The following is a 14,725-nucleotide window of genomic DNA, read 5'->3' on the forward strand; positions in this document are numbered from 1 at the left end:
TCTCCAAATAACACCACTTGCATTTCAAAACATGTATTTCACACATGTCTACAAAATCACCTTCTCCTTCAAATACAGTTTCCTTGCGACCGACGGAGACGTAGGCAAAGTTTAAACTTGCCATTTCCATTACATCACGTTAATCAGAAAAACAGTAATTTACATCAGCAGAGGAACAAACTTCCGTTCCGCACAGCTTGGGGCTCGAACCCACGACCCTGAGATTAAGAGCCTCATGCTCTACCGACTAAGCTAGCCGCGCTGCCTCGGTGAATACGTGCCGGTTAGCACGTCACACAGTACTCGTATGGGTTGATTGGTCCCATACAGAACCTCTCCATGTTGCCTAATGTTTTCCTAACGTCACACTCGTCACGTTGGTCACTTTTATTTCATAATCATTTCTGAGAGGTAAAAGAATTGCATGACAACCTGCAGAGCTAGTTTCGTCAAAATTAACACACGTACTTGATGTGACTCATAAGCCGAACGAGTTACTTTCCGACGTAGTTTTAGATTTGCAAGTGCCAGTCAAAAACTCGCGCGACGGCACTCTGCCAACCAATTCGCTAGTTAACACCGGTCTTGTTGTGCGTGTTTCAAGCTCAAGAGCATCTCCAAGCAGAAAATGGTCAACAGCAACATTCACACGGTTTCGTACTGCTCAAGTGCTACACTAAAACGGTATGTTTCTTTTTCAGAACTGGAAAAACACCACCGTGAAAGGAATCGAACCCGCAATCTTCGGATACGAAGTCCGACGCCTTATCCATTAGGTCACACGGTCACTGACAAGCAAGTGTAACTTATATACGACGCATCTCAAAACGCTCACACCACTGAGGAGTTGTGTTTTCGTTCTACACAACCGCTGCCACTTGCTTTTTACCACCCATTTGATACATTCAACCTGTTACGAGCCAAACCAAATATAGACTGGGAAACTAGACCACACACTTTGTGCATTCGGAATCGAAGGCAGAGCGTCCCTCGCCGCATTTGCTACGATGGCCATTTGCTACTTCTGCAGAAGTAGCGGCGGCGGCGGCGACGACGACGACGACGACGACGACGACGACGACGACCGCTAAAGGCTCTGAGATATGTGAGAAATACATCTATAAAATATATTTCAGACTGCCCCGTCCCACCTTATGTTGTACCGCTTTGGCAAATGCTTTATCTGCGCCATTCGCCTTAATCACATCTGAGAGTAATTCTTAATAAAACGACTCTCGCTAATTGTTCGTCATCCCAGATACTGTTTGCTATAAGGCCACGACGCGCAACTGCTATCCAAAATCCGTCTGCCTCCTGTGAGGATCGAACTCACGACCCCTGGTTTACTAGACCAGTACTCTGCCACTGAGCTAAAGGGTCGCGGCCTAGAGGAACTTTTGCGTACTTCGTCCTTACGGTCGTCTGGATCATCAGACTTCAGCTGACAACACTTCATATTACCGTCTAATATTTGCAGCTATGGCGACCCATTACTGTTTGGCTACACATCTGACACGTAAACGAAGTGCTCTCCAAATAACACCACGTGCATTTCATAACCTTCTCCTTCAAATACAGTTTCCTTGCGACTGACGGAGACGTAGGCAAAGTTTAAACTTGCTATTTCCATTACATCAAGTTAATCAGGAAAACGGTAATTTACATCAGCAGAGGAACAAACTTCCGTTCCGCACAGCGTGGGGCTCTAACCCACGACCCTGAGATTAAGAGCCTCATGCTCTACCGACTAAGCTAGCCGCGCTGCCTCGGTGAATACGTGACTGTTAGCACGTCACACATTACTCGTATGGGTTGATTGGTCCCATACAGAACCTCTCCATGTTGCCTAATGTTTTCCTAACGTCACACTCGTCACGTAGTTCACTTTTATTTCATAATCATTTCTGAGAGGTAAAAGAATTGCATGACAACCTGCAGAGCTAGTTTCGTCAAAATTAACACACATACTTGTTGTGACTCATAAGCCGAACGAGTTACTTTCCGACGTTGTTTTAGATGTGCAAGTGCCAGTCAAAAACTCGCTGCGACGGCACTCTGCCAACCAATTCGCTAGTTAACACCGGTCTTGTTGTGCGTGTTTCAGGCTCAAGAGCATCTCCAAGCAGAAAATGGTCAACAGCAACATTCACTCGGTTTCGTACAGCTCAAGTGCTACACTAAAACGGTATGTTTCTTTTTCAGAACTGGAAAAACACGACCGTGAGAGGAATCGAACCCGCAATCTTCGGATAAGAAGTCTGACGCCTTATCCATTAGGCCACACGGTCACTGACAAACGATTGTAACTTATATACGACTCATCTCAAAACGCTCACACCACTGAGGAGTTGTGTTTTCGTTCTACACAACCGCTGCCACTTGCTTTTTCCCACCCATTTGATACATTCAACCTGTTACGAGCCAAACCAAATATAGACTGGGAAACTAGACCACACACTTTGTGCATTCGGAATCGAAGGCGGAGCGTCCCTCGCCGCATTTGCTACGATGGCCATTTGCTACTTCTGCAGAAGTAGCGGCGGCGGCGACGACGACGACGACGACGACCGCGAAAGGCTCTGAGATATGTGAGAAATACATCTATAAAATATATTTCAGACTGCCCCGTCCCACCTTATGTTGTACCGCTTTGGCAAATGCTTTATCTGCGCCATTCGCCTTAATCACATCTGAGAGTAATTCTTAATAAAACGGCTGTCGCTAATTGTTCGTCATCACAGATACTGTTTTACTTCTGCAGAAGTAGCGGCGGCGGCGGCGACGACGACGACGACGACGACGACGACGACGACGACGACGACCGCTAAAGGCTCTGAGATATGTGAGAAATACATCTATAAAATATATTTCAGACTGCCCCGTCCCACCTTATGTTGTACCGCTTTGGCAAATGCTTTATCTGCGCCATTCGCCTTAATCACATCTGAGAGTAATTCTTAATAAAACGACTCTCGCTAATTGTTCGTCATCCCAGATACTGTTTGCTATAAGGCCACGACGCGCAACTGATATCCAAAATCCGTCTGCCTCCTGTGAGGAACGAACTCACGACCCCTGGTTTACTAGACCAGTACTCTGCCACTGAGCTAAAGAGTCGCGGCCTAGAGGAACTTTTGCGTACTTCGTCCTTACGGTCGTCTGGATCATCAGACTTCAGCTGACAACACTTCATATTACCGTCTAATATTTGCAGCTATGGCGACCCATTACTGTTTGGCTACACATCTGACACGTAAACGAAGTGCTCTCCAAATAACACCACGTGCATTTCATAACATGTCTTTCACACATGTCTACAAAATCACCTTCTCCTTCAAATACAGTTTCCTTGCGACTGACGGAGACGTAGGCAAAGTTTAAACTTGCTATTTCCATTACATCAAGTTAATCAGGAAAACGGTAATTTACATCAGCAGAGGAACAAACTTCCGTTCCGCACAGCGTGGGGCTCTAACCCACGACCCTGAGATTAAGAGCCTCATGCTCTACCGACTAAGCTAGCCGCGCTGCCTCGGTGAATACGTGACTGTTAGCACGTCACACATTACTCGTATGGGTTGATTGGTCCCATACAGAACCTCTCCGTGTTGCCTAATGTTTTCCTAACGTCACACTCGTCACGTAGTTCACTTTTATTTCATAATCATTTCTGAGAGGTAAAAGAATTGCATGACAACCTGCAGAGCTAGTTTCGTCAAAATTAACACACATACTTGTTGTGACTCATAAGCCGAACGAGTTACTTTCCGACGTTGTTTTAGATGTGCAAGTGCCAGTCAAAAACTCGCTGCGACGGCACTCTGCCAACCAATTCGCTAGTTAACACCGGTCTTGTTGTGCGTGTTTCAGGCTCAAGAGCATCTCCAAGCAGAAAATGGTCAACAGCAACATTCACTCGGTTTCGTACAGCTCAAGTGCTACACTAAAACGGTATGTTTCTTTTTCAGAACTGGAAAAACACGACCGTGAGAGGAATCGAACCCGCAATCTTCGGATAAGAAGTCTGACGCCTTATCCATTAGGCCACACGGTCACTGACAAACGATTGTAACTTATATACGACTCATCTCAAAACGCTAACACCACTGAGGAGTTGTGTTTTCGTTCTACACAGCCGCTGCCCCTTCCTTTTTCCCACCCATTTGATACATTCAACCTGTTACGAGCCCAACCAAATATAGACTGGGAATCTAGACCACACACTTTGTGCATTCGGAATCGAAGGCAGAGCGTCCCTCGCCGCATTTGCTACGATGGCCATTTGCTACTTCTGCAGAAGTAGCGGCGGCGGCGACGACGACGACGACGACGACGACGACGACGACGACGACGACGACCGCGAAAGGCTCTGAGATATGTGAGAAATACATCTATAAAATATATTTCAGACTGCCCCGTCCCACCTTATGTTGTACCGCTATGGCAAATGCTTTATCTGCGCCATTCGCCTTAATCACATCTGAGAGTAATTCTTAATAAAACGACTCTCGCTAATTGTTCGTCATCCCAGATACTGTTTGCTATAAGGTCACGACGCGCAACTGATATCCAAAATCCGTCTGCCTCCTGTGAGGATCGAACTCACGACCCCTGGTTTACTAGACCAGTGCTCTGCCACTGAGCTAAAGAGGCGCGGCCTAGCGGTACTTTTGCGTACTTCGTCCTTACGGGCGTCTGAATCATCAGACTTCAGCTGACAACACTTCATATTACCGTCGAATATTTGCAGCTACGGCGACCCATTACTGCTTGGCTACACATCTGACACGTAAACGAAGTGCTCTCCAAATAACACCACTTGCATTTCATAACATGTCTTTCACACATGTCTACAAAATCACCTTCACCTTCAAATACAGTTTCCTTGCGACTGACGGAGACGTAGGCAAAGTTTAAACTTGCTATTTCCATTACATCACGTTAATCAGAAAAACGGTAATTTACATCAGCAGAGGAACATACTTCCGTTCCGCACAGCGTGGGGCTCTAACCCACGACCCTGAGATTAAGAGCCTCATGCTCTACCGACTAAGCTAGCCGCGCTGCCTCGGTAAATACGTGCCTGTTAGCACGTCACACAGTACTCGTATGGGTTGATTGGTCCCATACAGAACCTCTCCATGTTGCCTAATGTTTTCCTAACGTCACACTCGTCACGTAGTTCACTTTTACTTCATAATCATTTCTGAGAGGTAAAAGAATTGCATGACAACCTGCAGAGCTAGTTTCGTCAAAATTAACACACATACTTGATGTGACTCATAAGCTGAACGAGTTACTTTCCGACGTTGTTTTAGATGTGCAAGTGCCAGTCAAAAACTCGCTGCGACGGCACTCTGCCAACCAATTCGCTAGTTAACACCGGTCTTGTTGTGCGTGTTTCAGGCTCAAGAGCATCTCCAAGCAGAAAATGGTCAACAGCAACATTCACACGGTTTCGTACTGCTCAAGTGCTACACTAAAACAGTATGTTTCTTTTTCAGAACTGGAAAAACACCACCGTGAGAGGAATCGAACCCGCAATCTTCGGATAAGAAGTCTGACGCCTTATCCATTAGGCCACACGGTCACTGACAAACGATTGTAGCTTATATACGACTCATCTCAAAACGCTAACACCACTGAGGAGTTGTGTTTTCGTTCTACACAGCCGCTGCCCCTTGCTTTTTCCCACCCATTTGATACATTCAACCTGTTACGATCCCAACCAAATATAGACTGGGAAACTAGACCCCACACTTTGTGCATTCGGAATCGATGGCAGGGCGTCCCTCGCCGCATTTGCTACGATGGCCATTTGCTACTTCTGCAGAAGTAGCGGCGGCGGCGACGACGACGACGACGACGACGACGACGACGACGACGACGACGACGACGACGACGACGACGACGACGACCGCTAAAGGCTCTGAGATATGTGAGAAATACATCTATAAAATATATTTCAGACTGCCCCGTCCCACCTTATGTTGTACCGCTTTGGCAAATGCTTTATCTGCGCCATTCGCCTTAATCACATCTGAGAGTAATTCTTAATAAAACGACTCTCGCTAATTGTTCGTCATCCCAGATACTGTTTGCTATAAGGCCACGACGCGCAACTGATATCCAAAATCCGTCTGCCTCCTGTGAGGATCGAACTCACGACCCCCGGGTTTACTAGACCAGTGCTCTGCCACTGAGCTAAAGAGTCGCGGCCTAGAGGATCTTTTGCGTACTTCGTCCTTACGGTCGTCTGGATCATCAGACTTCAGCTGATAACACTTCATATTACCGTCTAATATTTGCAGCTATGGCGACCCATTACTGCTTGGCTACACATCTGACACGTAAACGAAGTGCTCTCCAAATAACACCACTTGCATTTCAAAACATGTATTTCACACATGTCTACAAAATCACCTTCTCCTTCAAATACAGTTTCCTTGCGACCGACGGAGACGTAGGCAATGTTTAAACTTGCTATTTCCATTACATCACGTTAATCAGAAAAACAGTAATTTACATCAGCAGAGGAACAAACTTCCGTTCCGCACAGCGTGGGGCTCTAACCCACGACCCTGAGATTAAGAGCCTCATGCTCTACCGACTAAGCTAGCCGCGCTGCCTCGGTGAATACGTGCCGGTTAGCACGTCACACAGTACTCGTATGGGTTGATTGGTCCCATACAGAACCTCTCCATGTTGCCTAATGTTTTCCTAACGTCACACTCGTCACGTTGGTCACTTTTATTTCATAATCATTTCTGAGAGGTAAAAGAATTGCATGACAACCTGCAGAGCTAGTTTCGTCAAAATTAACACACGTACTTGATGTGACTCATAAGCCGAACGAGTTACTTTCCGACGTAGTTTTAGATTTGCAAGTGCCAGTCAAAAACTCGCGCGACGGCACTCTGCCAACCAATTCGCTGGTTAACACCGGTCTTGTTGTGCGTGTTTCAAGCTCAAGAGCATCTCCAAGCAGAAAATGGTCAACAGCAACATTCACACGGTTTCGTACTGCTCAAGTGCTACACTAAAACGGTATGTTTCTTTTTCAGAACTGGAAAAACACCACCGTGAAAGGAATCGAACCCGCAATCTTCGGATACGAAGTCCGACGCCTTATCCATTAGGTCACACGGTCACTGACAAGCAAGTGTAACTTATATACGACGCATCTCAAAACGCTCACACCACTGAGGAGTTGTGTTTTCGTTCTACACAACCGCTGCCACTTGCTTTTTCCCACCCATTTGATACATTCAACCTGTTACGAGCCAAACCAAATATAGACTGGGAAACTAGACCACACACTTTGTGCATTCGGAATCGAAGGCAGAGCGTCCCTCGCCGCATTTGCTACGATGGCCATTTGCTACTTCTGCAGAAGTAGCGGCGGCGGCGGCGACGACGACGACGACGACGACGACGACGACGACGACGACCGCTAAAGGCTCTGAGATATGTGAGAAATACATCTATAAAATATATTTCAGACTGCCCCGTCCCACCTTATGTTGTACCGCTTTGGCAAATGCTTTATCTGCGCCATTCGCCTTAATCACATCTGAGAGTAATTCTTAATAAAACGACTCTCGCTAATTGTTCGTCATCCCAGATACTGCTTGCTATAAGGCCACGACGCGCAACTGCTATCCAAAATCCGTCTGCCTCCTGTGAGGATCGAACTCACGACCCCTGGTTTACTAGACCAGTACTCTGCCACTGAGCTAAAGAGTCGCGGCCTAGAGGAACTTTTGCGTACTTCGTCCTTACGGTCGTCTGGATCATCAGACTTCAGCTGACAACACTTCATATTACCGTCTAATATTTGCAGCTATGGCGACCCATTACTGCTTGGCTACACATCTGACACGTAAACGAAGTGCTCTCCAAATAACACCACGTGCATTTCATAACATGTCTTTCACACATGTCTACAAAATCACCTTCTCCTTCAAATACAGTTTCCTTGCGACTGACGGAGACGTAGGCAAAGTTTAAACTTGCTATTTCCATTACATCAAGTTAATCAGGAAAACGGTAATTTACATCAGCAGAGGAACAAACTTCCGTTCCGCACAGCGTGGGGCTCTAACCCACGACCCTGAGATTAAGAGCCTCATGCTCTACCGACTAAGCTAGCCGCGCTGCCTCGGTGAATACGTGACTGTTAGCACGTCACACATTACTCGTATGGGTAGATTGGTCCCATACAGAACCTCTCCATGTTGCCTAATGTTTTCCTAACGTCACACTCGTCACGTAGTTCACTTTTATTTCATAATCATTTCTGAGAGGTAAAAGAATTGCATGACAACCTGCAGAGTTAGTTTCGTCAAAATTAACACACATACTAGTTGTGACTCATAAGCCGAACGAGTTACTTTCCGACGTTGTTTTAGATGTGCAAGTGCCAGTCAAAAACTCGCTGCGACGGCACTCTGCCAACCAATTCGCTAGTTAACACCGGTCTTGTTGTGCGTGTTCCAGGCTCAAGAGCATCTCCAAGCAGAAAATGGTCAACAGCAACATTCACTCGGTTTCGTACAGCTCAAGTGCTACACTAAAACGGTATGTTTCTTTTTCAGAACTGGAAAAACACGACCGTGAGAGGAATCGAACCCGCAATCTTCGGATAAGAAGTCTGACGCCTTATCCATTAGGCCACACGGTCACTGACAAACGATTGTAACTTATATACGACTCATCTCAAAACGCTAACACCACTGAGGAGTTGTGTTTTCGTTCTACACAGCCGCTGCCCCTTCCTTTTTCCCACCCATTTGATACATTCAACCTGTTACGAGCCCAACCAAATATAGACTGGGAATCTAGACCACACACTTTGTGCATTCGGAATCGATGGCAGGGCGTCCCTCGCCGCATTTGCTACGATGGCCATTTGCTACTTCTGCAGAAGTAGCGGCGGCGGCGGCGGCGACGACGACGACGACGACGACGACGACGACGACGACGACGACGACGACGACGACCGCTAAAGGCTCTGAGATATGTGAGAAATACATCTATAAAATATATTTCAGACTGCCCCGTCCCACCTTATGTTGTACCGCTTTTGGCAAATGCTTTATCTGCGCCATTCGCCTTAATCACATCTGAGAGTAATTCTTAATAAAACGACTCTCGCTAATTGTTCGTCATCCCAGATATTGTTTGCTATAAGGCCACGACGCGCAACTGCTATCCAAAATCCGTCTGCCTCCTGTGAGGATCGAACTCACGACCCCTGGTTTACTAGACCAGTGCTCTGCCACTGAGCTAAAGAGGCGCGGCCTAGCGGTACTTTTGCGTACTTCGTCCTTACGGGCGTCTGAATCATCAGACTTCAGCTGACAACACTTCATATTACCGTCGAATATTTGCAGCTACGGCGACCCATTACTGCTTGGCTACACATCTGACACGTAAACGAAGTGCTCTCCAAATAACACCACTTGCATTTCATAACATGTCTTTCACACATGTCTACAAAATCACCTTCACCTTCAAATACAGTTTCCTTGCGACTGACGGAGACGTAGGCAAAGTTTAAACTTGCTATTTCCATTACATCACGTTAATCAGAAAAACGGTAATTTACATCAGCAGAGGAACATACTTCCGTTCCGCACAGCGTGGGGCTCTAACCCACGACCCTGAGATTAAGAGCCTCATGCTCTACCGACTAAGCTAGCCGCGCTGCCTCGGTGAATATGTGCCGGTTAGCACGTCACACATTACTCGTATGGGTTGATTGGTCCCATACAGAACCTCTCCGTGTTGCCTAATGTTTTCCTAACGTCACACTCGTCACGTTGTTCACTTTTATTTCATAATCATTTCTGAGAGGTAAAAGAATTGCATGACAACCTGCAGAGCTAGTTTCGTCAAAATTAACACACGTACTTGATGTGACTCATAAGCCGAACGAGTTACTTTCCGACGTAGTTTTAGATTTGCAAGTGCCAGTCAAAAACTCGCGCGACGGCACTCTGCCAACCAATTCGCTGGTTAACACCGGTCTTGTTGTGCGTGTTTCAAGCTCAAGAGCATCTCCAAGCAGAAAATGGTCAACAGCAACATTCACACGGTTTCGTACTGCTCAAGTGCTACACTAAAACGGTATGTTTCTTTTTCAGAACTGGAAAAACACCACCGTGAGAGGAATCGAACCCGCAATCTTCGGATAAGAAGTCTGACGCCTTATCCATTAGGCCACACGGTCACTGACAAACGATTGTAACTTATATACGACTCATCTCAAAACAATAACACCACTGAGGAGTTGTGTTTTCGTTCTACACAGCCGCTGCCCCTTCCTTTTTCCCACCCATTTGATACATTCAACCTGTTACGAGCCCAACCAAATATAGACTGGGAATCTAGACCACACACTTTGTGCATTCGGAATCGATGGCAGGGCGTCCCTCGCCGTATTTGCTACGATGGCCATTTGCTACTTCTGCAGAAGTAGCGGCGGCGGCGACGACGACGACGACAACGACGACGACGACGACGACGACCGCTAAAGGCTCTGAGATATGTGAGAAATACATCTATAAAATATATTTCAGACTGCCCCGTCCCACCTTATGTTGTACCGCTTTTTTTTTTTTTTTTTTTCCTTTATTGTGATTTTAATACCTGTGACAAACAGGTAGGCCGGCAGCGGACCAAGTATGCCGCTCTTCGGCCTCAGAGTATACACAGAACAGAGATGAGTGAGATATAAAAACAATCAAGACGGCGGGGTACAAACAGTAGACAAAACAGAGTTAAAACGGAGTCGGTCACGTGCGTAGCACAATGGATAAAAGCGGAGAAACACGGTGCACAAACGCAGATGGCAGATGGCCACACGTGAACCAGCGGAGCACAAACGACGAAACACAAACACACTGCAGGAGAGTCGAGGCACAAACACAGGCGATGGTCTTCGGCGTAGGACGATGAAAGTAACTGATGGAAGACAGCAGAGTCGTGGCCTGCCAAGGGGAAAAGGTGTGGGGAAGAGGAGAGAGAGGGGGAGGGGAAGATGCCAGTGGAGGAGAGGGATGGAGGAGAAGGGGGAGGGTAGGGGGAGTGGAAGCCCAAGGAGAAAGGGGAGGGGAGGGAGGGAGAGAAGGGAGAGAGGGTGCCCACAGGAAAAGGAGAGGAGAGGGAAGGTAAGGCTCAAAGTTGGTAGGAGGGGTAGATGGAGGGGAGGAGGGCATCATCAGGGAGGGGGAGTTGACGGAAGCCATCGAGGGAGAGGGTGTGGAGGGTGTAAAGATGGAGAGCAGGTGGGATATAGGAATGCAGGCGCGGCAGCGGGTTGGGGTGGGAGAGGATGGGAGAGACAAGAGGGTGTGGAGGATCAAGCTTGCGGGAGGTGTAGAGGATCCGTAACCGTTCGAGGAAAAGGAGGAGGTGCGGGAAGGGAATCAGGTCATAGAGGATCCGCGTGGGGGAAGGGAGACGGATGCGATAGGCGAGGCGGAGCGCATGGCGTTCTAGGATCTGAATGGACTTGTAGAAGGTAGGAGGGGCAGAGATCCAGGCGGGATGAGCATAGCAAAGGATAGGACGGATGAGGGACTTGTAGGTGTAGAGGATGGTGGAAGGGTCCAGACCCCATGTACGGCCAGAAAGGAGCTTAAGGAGGCGGAGGCGGGAGCGTGCCTTGGCTTGGATCGTCCGGAGATGTGGGTTCCAGGAGAGGCGACGGTCGAGGGTGACACCAAGGTACTTGAGAGTAGGTGTGAGGGTGATGGGACGGCCATAAATAGTAAGATAGAAATCAAGGAGACGGAAGGAACGAGTGGTTTTGCCTACAATGATCGCCTGGGTCTTGGAAGGATTGACCTTGAGCAACCACTGGTTACACCAAGTGGTGAACCGGTCAAGATAGGATTGGAGAAGGTGCTGGGAGCGTTGCAGGGTGGGAGCGAGGGCAAGGAAGGCAGTGTCATCGGCGTACTGGAGAAGGTGTAGGGGAGGTGCAGGTGGAGGTATGTCTGCCGTGTAAAGGAGGTAGAGAAGAGGGGAAAGGACGGAACCTTGGGGCACACCGGCGGAGGGGTAGAAGGTGTAGGAATCAGTGTTGTGGATGGTGACATAGGAAGGACGGTGGGAAAGGAAGGAAGCGACCAGACGGACATAGTTGAGAGGAAGAGCAAAGGTTTGGAGCTTGAAAAGGAGACCGGAATGCCACACACGGTCATATGCGCGTTCGAGGTCGAGGGAAAGGAAGATGGCGGAACGACGGGAATTGAGTTGTTCGGAGAGGAGGTGAGTGAGGTGAAGGAGGAGGTCATCGGCTGAGAAGGACGGCCGAAAGCCACATTGGGTAGGGGGGAGGAGGCGGTGTTGGTGAAGGTGCTTGTGTAGGCGGCGGGTAAGAATGGATTCCAGGACCTTGCTGAAGACCGAGGTAAGGCTGATGGGACGGTAGGAGGAGACAGCGGAAGGTGGTTTGTCGGGCTTGAGGAACATCAGGATCCGGGAGGTTTTCCACAGGTCGGGGTAGTAGCCGGTGGACAGGACCACATTGTAGAGCCTGGCCAATGTGGAGAGGAAGGAGGCAGGAGCTTCACGGAGGTGACGGTAAGTAACACGATCGTGACCGGGAGCAGTGTTGCGTTTAGGGCGAAGTGTAGCAATGATATCTTGAGTGGTGATTGGGGTATTTAGTTCTGTGTGTGTGATGTTGTCCAAGTACTGGAAGCCAGGAGCAAGCGGGGGGACAGAGGTATCAGTTCGATCACGGACATCAGGAAAGAGGGAATAATCGAACTGGGGATCGTCAGGGATGGTAAGGATATCGGAGAGGTAGGAGGCGAAATGGTTGGCCTTACTAAGGGCATCAGGGAAGGGGTGGTCATCATGAAGGAGAGGGTAGTAGGGAGAGGGTTTAGATCCGGTAAGGCGGCGGAAGGCTGACCAGTACTTGGACGAGTTGATAGGTAAGGTGGCATTAAGACGGGTGCATGTCTGTCGCCAGTCCCGGCGTTTCTTTGCCGTGAGTAAGTTCCTGATGTGTCGCTGTAGTTGCCGGTGGCGTCGTAGTGTGTCCTGGTCACGTGTGTGAAGGAAGGCACGGTAGAGCCGGCGGGATTCACGCAGGAGAAGGACGGCCTGTGGGGGTAAGGTGGGGCGGTGCGGATGGATGGCAATGGTAGGGACGTGGGCCTCCACGGCCTCAGACAAGGTCTGCTGGAGAAAGGAGGCAGCACGGGTAACGTCATCAGGTTGGTGGTAGGTGAGGGGGTGGCTATCGACCTGGAGAGCAAGGGAGTCCCGGTAGGCATTCCAGTTGGCACGGGAGTAGTCATGGACATATTTCGGGGGAGGGTCATGGCGCGGGTCGGGACGGGGGCGACGACCGTCTGATACAGTGAGGAGGACAGGGAGATGGTCACTGCCAATGGGATCAAGGACGTCCACCGCTATGCGGCCAAGCAGGGTGGGGGAGGCTAGGACGACATCGGGAGTGGTATTGGATTCAGGGCGGGTGTGTTGGGGAATTGGAAGGACGTCGCCTTGGAGGGTGGCAAGGAACCGATGCCACCGCCGTAACTGGGCGGCAGAACGACTATGGATGTTAAGGTCGGCGGCGATCACGTAGGAGGAGAAGGTACGGTCGATGTGGGAAAGGAAGTCGAAAGGAATAGGTGCAGCGGGGCGGACATAGATGGTGGCACAGGTAAGGGTAAGGCCGGGGAAGAAGAGACTAAGGATCAAGTGTTCTGTGGGGTCAGGAAGGAGGGGTTGGAGCCGGACAGGGATCTGGCGGTGGTGGCCAATGGCAACTCCGCCACGCGCTATCTGGAGTGGATTGTCAGACCGGTGAAGGAGGTAGGGCGAGGTGTGGACGGTGTGGTGGGGCTGAAGAAAGGTTTCGTTCAGAAGGAAGGCATCCACACGGTGGGTCGTAAGGGTATGCATAAGGAGGTGCTTGTTGGTGGGAAGGGAGCGGATGTTATTGAACAGGATACGGTGCTGTCGTGCCATAATGGGAATTTAAACGAGGGTGTCGAGACGGGAGAAGGTGAAATGGGCCTGGTTGTGGGAATAGGTGGCGTAGGTGTTGAGGTGGAACACGGAACGGGCAGCGAGGGAAATCTGGTGGAGGGTGTGGGGACGCTGAAAGGGATGGACGTTCTGGAGCACTATTGTGACGAACCTGATGATGTCCTCTGCGGTGGGGGGAGGACGGAGGGAATTGCCAGGAGGGGTGGGGTCATCCAAAGGGCGGAGAGGAACAGTGAGTTCAGGAGCGGATGGAGGAGGTCGAGCCTTGCATTTCTGGGAGTAGGTAGGGTGTTGGAGGTTGCAGGTATTGCAGGAGGGAGGAGACTGAAGGTTGGGACACTGCCGGAGGAAGTGCGCTTGCTTACAATGCGGGCAGACTGGGGCCTCGCGGCACTCTGATGTTGGGTGTGCGTTATAACGCAGACACCTCTGGCAGCGAATGGATTGTGGTGGGGAGCGGGAGGGGTCAACCTTATACCGGCGGTGGAAGAGGAGGGCACCCTCCTTAAGGAGATGGTCGATGGAGGGAGCGTGTTCGGAGAAAACTCGCATAAGGCGAGTGGGGCCCGCAGAGTTGAAAATGCGGCGAACAGCTCGCACCTCCAGGTACGGGTGGGCCTTCAACTCCGCCAGCACCTCTTCCTCCGTGATCGTCGGGCTAAGCCGAGTGATCACGGCGGTGAGGGTCGGCGGGCGACGTGGG

The 14,725-nt window shown here is 49.5% G+C and overlaps 13 non-coding genes across 13 annotated transcripts; all 13 read right to left on the minus strand.

The window, feature by feature from the left end:
* Nucleotides 1-189: 189 nt before the first annotated feature.
* On the minus strand, nt 190-262 carry Trnak-cuu (transfer RNA lysine (anticodon CUU)). Its single transcript has one exon. It is a non-coding gene; the product is annotated as a tRNA-Lys (tRNA).
* Nucleotides 263-1,308: 1,046 nt separating this feature from the next.
* Trnat-agu (transfer RNA threonine (anticodon AGU)) lies at nt 1,309-1,380 on the minus strand. The gene has a single exon. It is a non-coding gene; the product is annotated as a tRNA-Thr (tRNA).
* Nucleotides 1,381-1,689: 309 nt separating this feature from the next.
* Trnak-cuu (transfer RNA lysine (anticodon CUU)) lies at nt 1,690-1,762 on the minus strand. The gene has a single exon. It is a non-coding gene; the product is annotated as a tRNA-Lys (tRNA).
* Nucleotides 1,763-3,045: 1,283 nt separating this feature from the next.
* Nucleotides 3,046-3,117, minus strand: Trnat-agu (transfer RNA threonine (anticodon AGU)). Its single transcript has one exon. It is a non-coding gene; the product is annotated as a tRNA-Thr (tRNA).
* Nucleotides 3,118-3,455: 338 nt separating this feature from the next.
* Nucleotides 3,456-3,528, minus strand: Trnak-cuu (transfer RNA lysine (anticodon CUU)). Its single transcript has one exon. It is a non-coding gene; the product is annotated as a tRNA-Lys (tRNA).
* Nucleotides 3,529-4,581: 1,053 nt separating this feature from the next.
* Trnat-agu (transfer RNA threonine (anticodon AGU)) lies at nt 4,582-4,653 on the minus strand. The gene has a single exon. It is a non-coding gene; the product is annotated as a tRNA-Thr (tRNA).
* A 338-nt stretch (nt 4,654-4,991) lies between these two features.
* On the minus strand, nt 4,992-5,064 carry Trnak-cuu (transfer RNA lysine (anticodon CUU)). Its single transcript has one exon. It is a non-coding gene; the product is annotated as a tRNA-Lys (tRNA).
* A 1,077-nt stretch (nt 5,065-6,141) lies between these two features.
* Nucleotides 6,142-6,214, minus strand: Trnat-agu (transfer RNA threonine (anticodon AGU)). The gene has a single exon. It is a non-coding gene; the product is annotated as a tRNA-Thr (tRNA).
* Nucleotides 6,215-6,552: 338 nt separating this feature from the next.
* On the minus strand, nt 6,553-6,625 carry Trnak-cuu (transfer RNA lysine (anticodon CUU)). Its single transcript has one exon. It is a non-coding gene; the product is annotated as a tRNA-Lys (tRNA).
* A 1,049-nt stretch (nt 6,626-7,674) lies between these two features.
* Trnat-agu (transfer RNA threonine (anticodon AGU)) lies at nt 7,675-7,746 on the minus strand. The gene has a single exon. It is a non-coding gene; the product is annotated as a tRNA-Thr (tRNA).
* A 338-nt stretch (nt 7,747-8,084) lies between these two features.
* Nucleotides 8,085-8,157, minus strand: Trnak-cuu (transfer RNA lysine (anticodon CUU)). Its single transcript has one exon. It is a non-coding gene; the product is annotated as a tRNA-Lys (tRNA).
* Nucleotides 8,158-9,226: 1,069 nt separating this feature from the next.
* Nucleotides 9,227-9,298, minus strand: Trnat-agu (transfer RNA threonine (anticodon AGU)). The gene has a single exon. It is a non-coding gene; the product is annotated as a tRNA-Thr (tRNA).
* A 338-nt stretch (nt 9,299-9,636) lies between these two features.
* On the minus strand, nt 9,637-9,709 carry Trnak-cuu (transfer RNA lysine (anticodon CUU)). The gene has a single exon. It is a non-coding gene; the product is annotated as a tRNA-Lys (tRNA).
* Nucleotides 9,710-14,725: the final 5,016 nt, after the last annotated feature.

The sequence above is a fragment of the Schistocerca gregaria genome, chromosome 4 (genome assembly GCF_023897955.1).
Source record: "Schistocerca gregaria isolate iqSchGreg1 chromosome 4, iqSchGreg1.2, whole genome shotgun sequence".
NCBI lineage: Eukaryota > Metazoa > Arthropoda > Insecta > Orthoptera > Acrididae > Schistocerca > Schistocerca gregaria.